The sequence below is a fragment of the Triticum aestivum genome, chromosome 4D, assembly GCF_018294505.1.
Source record: "Triticum aestivum cultivar Chinese Spring chromosome 4D, IWGSC CS RefSeq v2.1, whole genome shotgun sequence".
Classification (NCBI taxonomy): Eukaryota; Viridiplantae; Streptophyta; class Magnoliopsida; order Poales; family Poaceae; genus Triticum; species Triticum aestivum.
Window position 1 is genome coordinate 104,561,734 of NC_057805.1, and position 8,614 is coordinate 104,570,347.

Consider the following 8,614-nt stretch of genomic DNA (forward strand, 5'->3'; position numbering starts at 1 on the left):
TCAATTTCACACCTTGTAACACAGGCAAGAACTCTTTCTTTGACTGTTCTATTTTGAACTACTTCAAAAACTTGTTAAGGTATGTACTCATTGGAAAAAACATATCAAGCGTCTTGATCTATCTCTATAGATCTTGATGCTCAATATGTAAGCAGCTTCACCGAGGTCTTTCTTTGAAAAACTCCTTTCCAACACTCCTTTATGCTTTGCAGAATAATTCTACATTATTTCCGATCAACAATATGTCATTCACATATACTTATCAGAAATGTTGTAGTGCTCCCACTCACTTTCTTGTAAATACAGGCTTCACCGCAAGTCTGTATAACTCTATATCCTTTGATCAACTTATCAAGGTGTATATTCCAACTCCGAGATGCTTGCACCAGTCCATAGATGGATCGCTGGAGTTTGCATATTTTGTTAGCACCTTTAGGATTGACAAAACCTTCTGGTTGCATCATATACAACTCTTCTTTAATGAATCCATTAAGGAATGCAGTTTTGTTTATCCATTTGCCAGATTTCATAAAATGCGGCAATTGCTAACATGATTCGGACAGACTTAAGCATCGCTGCGAGTGAGAAAATCTCATCGTATTCAACACTTTGAACTTTGTCAAAAACCTTTTTCCGACAAGTCTAGCTTTGTAGATAGTAACACTACTATCAGCGTCCGTCTTCCTCTTGAAGATCCTTTTATTTTTATGACTCGCCGATCATTGGGCAAGTCAATCAAAGTCCATACTTTGTTCTCATACATGGATCCCATCTCAGATTTCATGGCCTCAAGCCATTTTGTGGAATCTGAGCTCACCATCGCTTCTTCATAGTTCGTAGGTTCGTCATGGTCTAGTAACATAACCTCCAGAACAGGATTACCGTACCACTCTGGTGTGGATCTTACTCTGGTTGACCTACGAGGTTCAGTAATAACTTGATCTGAAGTTCCATGATCATCATCATTAACTTCCTCACTAATTGGTGTAGGAGTCACAGGAACAGATTTCTGTGATGAACTACTTTCCAATAAGGGAGCAGGTACAGTTACCTCATCAAGTTCTACTTTCCTCCCACTCACTTCTTTCGAGAGAAATTCCTTCTCTAGAAATGATCCATTCTTAGCAACGAATATCTTGCCTTCGGATCTGTGATAGAAGGTGTACCCAACTGTCTCCTTTGGGTATCCTATGAAGACACATTTCTCCGATTTGGGTTTGAGCTTATCAGGATGAAACTTTTTCACATAAGCATCGCAACCCCAAACTTTAAGAAACGACAACTTTGGTTTCTTGCTAAACCACAGTTCATAAGGCATCGTCTTAACGGATTTTGATGGTGCCCTATTTAACGTGAATGCAACTGTCTCTAATGCATAACCCCAAAACGATAGTGGTAGATCGGTAAGAGACATCATATATCGCACAATATCTAATAAAGTACGGTTACGATGTTCGGACACACCATTACACCGTGGTGTTCCAGGTGGCGTGAAATTGTGAAACTATTCCACATTGTTTTAATTGAAGACCAAACTCGTAACTCAAATATTTGTCTCCGCGATCAAATCATAGAAACCTTATTTTCTCGTCACGATGATTTTCTACTTCACTCTGAAATTCTTTGAACTTTTCAAATGCTTCAGACTTATGTTTCATCAAGTAGATATACCCATATCTGCTCAAATCATCTGTGAAGGTCAGAAAATAATGATACCTGCTACGAGCCTCAATATTCATCGGACCATATACATCTGTATGTATGATTTCCAACAAATCTGTTGCTCTCTCCATAGTTCCGGAGAACGGCGTTTTTAGTCATCTTGCCCATGAGGCACGGTACACAAGCATCAAGTGATTCATAATCAAGTGATTCCAAAATCCCATCAGTATGGAGTTTCTTCATGCGCTTTACACCAATATGACCTAAACGGCAGTGCCACAAATAAGTTGCACTATCATTATTAACTTTGCATCTTTTGGCTTCATTATTATGAATAGGTGTATCACTACGATCGAGATCCAACAAACCATTTTTGTTGGTGTGTATGACCATAGAAGGTTTTTATTCATGTAAACAGAACAACAATTGTTCTCTAACTTAAATGAATAACCGTATTGCAATAAACATGATCAAATCATATTCATGCTCAACGCAAACACCAAATAACACTTATTTAGTTTCAACACTAATCCCGAAAGTACAGGGAGTGTGCGATGATGATCATATCAATCTTGGAACTACTTCCAACACACATCGTCACCTCGCCTTTTACTAGTCTCTGTTTATTCTGCAACTCCCGTTTCGAGTTACTACTCTTTAGCAACTGAACCAGTATCAAATACCGAGGGGTTGCTATAAACACTAGTAAAGTACACATCAATAACATGTATATCCAATATACCTTTGTTCACTTTGCCATCCTTCTTATCCACCAAATACTTGGGGCAGTTCGGCTTCCAGTGACCAGTCCCTTTGCAGTAGAAGCACTTAGTCTCAGGCTTAGGACCAGACTTAGGCTTCTTCACTTGAGCAGCAACTTGCTTGCCGTTCTTCTTGAAGTTCCCCTTCTTCCCTTTGCCCTTTTCTTGAAACTAGTGGTCTCGTCAACCATCAACACTTGAAGTGGTCTCGTCAACCATCAACACTTGATGTTTTTCTTGATTTCTACCTTCGTCGATTTCAGCATCACGAAGAGCTCGGGAATTACTTTCGTCATCCCTTGCATACTATAGTTCATCATGAAGTTCTACTAACTTGGTGATGGTGACTAGAGAATTCTGTCAATCACTATTTTATCTGGAAGATAAACTCCCACTTGATTCAAGCGATTGTAGTACCCAGACAATCTGAGCACATGCTCACTAGTTGAGCGATTCTCCTCCATATTTTAGCTATAGAACTTGTTGGAGACTTCATATCTCTCTACTCGGGTATTTGCTTGAAATATTAGCTTCAACTCCTGGAACATCTCATATGGTCCATGACGTTCAAAACGTCTTTGAAGTCCTGATTCTAAGCCGTTAAGCATGGTGCACTAAACTATCAAGTAGTCATCATATTGAGCTAGCCAAACGTTCATAACGTCTGCATCTGCTCCTGCAATAGGTCTGTCACCTAGCGGTGCATCAAGGACATAATTCTTCTGTGCAGCAATGAGGATAATCCTCAGATCACGGATCCAATCCGCATCTTTGCTACTAACATCTTTCAACATAATTTTTCTCTAGGAACATATCAAAAATAAACACAGGGAAGCAACAACGCGAGCCATTGATCTACAACATAATTTGCAAAATACTATCAGTACTAAGTTCATGATAAATTCAAGTTCAATTAATCATATTACTTAAGAACTCCCACTTAGATAGACATCCCTCTAATCATCTAAGTGATTGCGTGATCCAAAGCAACTAAACCATGTCCGATTAACACGTGAGATGGAGTAGTCTCAATGGTGAACATCACTATGTTGATCATATCTACTATATGATTCACGCTCGACCTTTCGGTCTCTGTGTTCCGAGGCCATATCTGTAGATATGCTAGGCTCGTCAAGTTTAACCTGAGTATTCCGCGTGTGCAACTATTTTGCACCCATTGTATTTGAACGTAGAGCCTATCACACCCGATTAACACGTGGTGTCTCAGCACGAAGAACTTTCGCAACGGTGCATACTCAGGGAGAACACTTTTACTTTGATAATTTAGTGAAGGATCATCTTATAATGCTACCGTCAAACAAAGCAAGATAAGATGCATAAAGGATTAACATCACATGCAATCAATATAAGTGATATGATATGGCCATCATCATCTTGTGCTTGTGATCTCCATCTCCGAAGCACCGTCATGATCACCATCGTCACCGGCGGGACACCTTGATCTCCATCGTAGCATCGTTGTCGTGTCGTCAATCTTATGCTTCTACGACTATCGCTACCGCTTAGTGATAAAGTAAAGCATTACATGGCGATAATACAATAAAACGACAACCATATGGCTCCTGCCAGTTGCCGATAACTCGGTTACAAAACATGATCATCTCATACAACAAATTATATCACATCATGTCTTGACCATATCACATCACAACATGCCCTGCAAAAACAAGTTAGATGTCCTCTACTTTGTTGTTGCAAGTTTTACGTGGCTGCTACGGGCTTAGCAAGAACCGTTCTTATCTACGCATCAAAACCACAACGATAGTTTGTCAAGTTGGTGCTGTTTTAACCTTCGCAAGGACCGGGCGTAGCCACACTCGGTTCAACTAAAGTGAGAGAGACAGACACCCGCCTGTCACCTTTAAGCAACGAGTGCTCGCAACGGTGAAACCAGTCTCGCGTAAGCGTACGCGTAATGTCGGTCCGGGCCGCTTCATCTCACAATACTGCTGAACCAAAGTATGACATGCTGGTAAGCAGTATGACTTATATCGCCCACAACTCACTTGTGTTCTACTCGTGCATAGCATCAACGCATAAAACCAGGCTCGGATGCCACTGTTGGGGAACGTAGTAATTTCAAAAAAATTCCTACGCACACGCAAGATCATGGTGATGCATAGCAACGAGAGGGGAGAGTGTTGTCCACGTACCCTCGTAGACCGACAGCGGAAGCGTTATCACAACGTGGTTGATGTAGTCGTACGTCTTCACGATCCAACCGATCAAGTACCGAACGCACGGCACCTCCGAGTTCTACACACGTTCAGCTCGATGACGTCCCTCGAACTCTGATCCAGCCGAGTGTTGAGGGAGAGTTTCGTCAGCACAACGGCGTGGTGACGATGATGATGTTCCACCGACGCAGGGCTTCGTCTAAGCTCCGCAACGGTATTATCGAGGTGTAATATGGTGGAGGGGGGCACCGCACACGGCTAAGAGATCTCAAGGATCAATTGTTGTGTCTCTGGGGTGCCCCCCTGCCCCCGTATATAAAGGAGCAAGGGGGAGGCAGCCGGCCAAGGGGAGAGGCGCGCCATAGGGGGAAGTCCTACTCCCACCGGGAGTAGGACTCCTCCTTTCCTTGTGGGAGTAGGAGAAGGGAAGGGGGAAGGAGAAAGAAGGAAGGGTGCGCCCCCTTCCCTAGTCCAATTCGGAGCAGACCATGGGGAGGGGTGCGGCCACCTTTTGAGGCCTTTCTCTCCTTTCCCGTATGGCCCATTAAGGCCCAATACGAATTCCCGTAACTCTCTGGTACTCCGAAAAATACCCGAATCACTCGGAACCTTTCTGAAGTCTGAATATAGTCGTCCAATATATCGATTTTTACGTCTCGACCATTTCGAGACTCCTCGTCATATCCCCGATCTCATCCGGTTCTCCGAACTCCTTCGGTACATCAAAACTCAATAAAACTGTCATCGTAACGTTAAGCGTGCGGACCCTACGGGTTCGAGAACTATGTAGACATGACCGAGACACGTCTCTGATCAATAACCAATAGCGGGACCTGGATGCCCATATTGGCTCCCACATATTCTACAAAGATCTTTATCGGTCAGACCGCATAACAACATACGTTGTTCTCTTTGTCACTGGTATGTTACTTGCCCGAGATTTGATCGTCGGTATCTCGATACCTAGTTCAATCTCGTTACCGTCAAGTCTCTTTACTCGTTCCGTAATACATCATCCCGCAACTAACTCATTAGTCACAATGCTTGCAAGGCTTATAGTGATGTGTATTACTGAGTGGGCCCAGAGATACCTCTCCGACAATCGGAGTGACAAATCCTAATCTCGAAATACGCCAACCCAACAAGTACCTTTGAAGACACCTGTAGAGCACCTTTATAATCACCCAGTTACGTTGTGACGTTTGGTAGCACACAAAGTGTTCCTCCGGTAAACGGGAGTTGCATAATCTCATAGTCATAGGAACATGTATAAGTCATGAAGAAAGCAATAGCAACATACTAAACGATCGGGTGCTAAGCTAACGTAATGGGTCATGTCAATCACGTCATTCTCCTAATGAGGTGATCCCGTTAACCAAATGACAACTCATGTCTATGGCTAGGAAACATAACCATCTTTGATTAACGAGCTAGTCAAGTAGAGGCATAATAGTGACACTCTGTTTGTCTATGTATTCACACATGTATTATGTTTCCGGTTAATACAATTCTAGCATGAATAATAAACATTTATCATGATATAAGGAAATATATAATACTTTATTATTGCCTCTAGGGCATATTTCCTTCAGAAATCGGCTAAGTTCAAGAAGAGTTGGTCCAAGAAAAAGGCTAAGGCAAAGGGCACAGAGACGGTAACCTCCGCCGCTGCGCCGAAGTCTGGACCAGACTCGAAGACCATTTGCTATCACTGCAAAGAGACCGGTCACTGGAAGAGGAACTGTAGCAAGTGGCTTGCATAGCATGGCAAGACGGCCGGAAATACTTCTTCGGGCAAAGGTACACTTGTTGCATATGTTATAGACATTTACCTTGCTGACATACCTAGTAGCTCTTGGGTATTTGATACCAGGTCGGTTGTTCATATATGCAACTCGATGCAGGGGCTGGTAAGAACTAGGCGTGTGGCACAAGGGGAGATTGACATCAGGGTCGGCAACAAAGCAAGAGTTGCTGCGTTGGAGGTCGGCACGATGCAGCTCCAGCTTCCTTCTGGATTTATTTTGGAACTGAATAATTGTTATTACATTCCTGCACTTAGTCAGAACATTATTTCTGCCTCATGTTTGATGAGTCAGGGTTATGAATTCAATTTAAAGGATGATGGTTGTTCGTTTTATTTGAATGGTATGTTCCACGGCTATGCACCCATTGTTGATGGGCTATTTATATTGAATCTAGAACAGGAACTGGTCTATAACGTGAATGTCAAGAGGCATAAGCCTAATGAGATAAATCCGACATACTTCTGGCATTGCCGGCTTGGACACATTAGTCTGAAACGCATGAAGAAGCTCCATGATGATGGGCTCCAAACTTCGTCCGACTTTGAGTCTCGGCAAGATGACTAAGTCTCCTTTCGTGAAGAGTTGCGAGAGGGCGTCCGAGCTATTGGAACTTATACATAGTGATGTGTGTGGTCCAATGAGCACAACTGCCAGAGGTGGCTATCAGTACTTCGTGACTTTTACCAACGACTTGAGTACATATGGATATATCTATTTGATGAGGCACAAGTCAGAAACTTTTGAAAAGTTCAAAGAGTTTCAGAACAAGGTTGAGAATCAGCTCGGCAAGACTATAAAACTTCTACGACCAGATCATGGAGGTGAGTACATGAGCCAGGAGTTTGATGATCATCTGAAAAGCCGAGGTATAGTACCTCAACTCACACCTCCGGGTACGCCATAGAGAAACGGCGTGTAAGAATGGAGGAATAGGACCTTGTTGGACATGGTCCGGTCAATGATGAGAAAATCGGATTTACCCTTGTCATTCTGGGGATACGCTCTAGAAACTGCAGCTTTCACACTTAACAGGGTACCATCAAAATCCGTAGACAAGACACCACATGAGATGTGGACCAGGAAGAGTCCTAGTTTGTCTTTTCTAAAGATTTGGGGTTGTGAAGCATTTGTCAAGCGACTTATATCAGACAAGCTTACACCCAAGTCGGATAAGTGCATATTCATGGGATATCCGAGGGAAACCATGCGATATAGCTTCTACAACCGGGAAGAGAACAAAGTGTTTGTTGCTCGGAACGGGGTTTTCCTTGAGAAAGAGTTTCTCAGTCAGGAGGCCAGTGGGAGGACGGTCCGACTCGAAGAAATTCGAGGACCACTCGGGGACGGCTCGGCTGGTGATGAGATCATACCGGAGTCAGTCAGGGAACCCGTAGTGGAAGCGGCACCGGAACCTCAGAGGTCGGAAAGATTGCGCAGAGTGCGCAATGTATTGTTGCTAGAAAGCGACGATCCGGCCACATATGCGGAAGCGATGGTGAGCCCAGATTCCAAGGCATGGCTGGAGGGCATGGGATCCGAGTTAAAGTCCATGGATGAAAATCAAGTCTAGGACTTGGTTGATCCGCCGCCTCGCATAACAGCCATTGGTTGCAAATGGGTATTTAAGAAGAAAACCGATGTGGATGGAAATGTTCAGATCCACAAAGCTCGGCTTGTCGCTAAGGGTTATGGACCAGTTCGAGGAATTGACTACGACGACACTTACTCGCCAGTAGCAATGCTGAAGTCGGTGAGGATCGTACTAGCCATAGCTGCATATTTCGATTACGAGATATGGAAGATGGATGTCAAGACGGCTTTCCTTGACGGAAATTTAACCGAGGGCGTGTATATGATACAGCCCGAGGGTTTTGTCGATCCGACTAGCGCTAGTAAGGTATGCAAGCTCAAGAGATCCATTTATGGGTTGAGGCAAGCATCTTGGAGATGGAATATTCGTTTGATGAGGTTGTCACTGGTCTCGATTTCATCAAAAGCGAAGAGGACGCTTGTTTATAGAAGAAGTTAAGTGGGAGCTCGATGGTGTTTCTGATCTTGTATGTGGATGACATATTGTTGATCGGAAATGATGTTTCGATGCTAAACTCGGTCAAGGAGTCATTGAATGGCAAGTTTTCGATGAAGGACCTTGGTGAGGCAGTGTATATTTTTGGCATTAAGATAG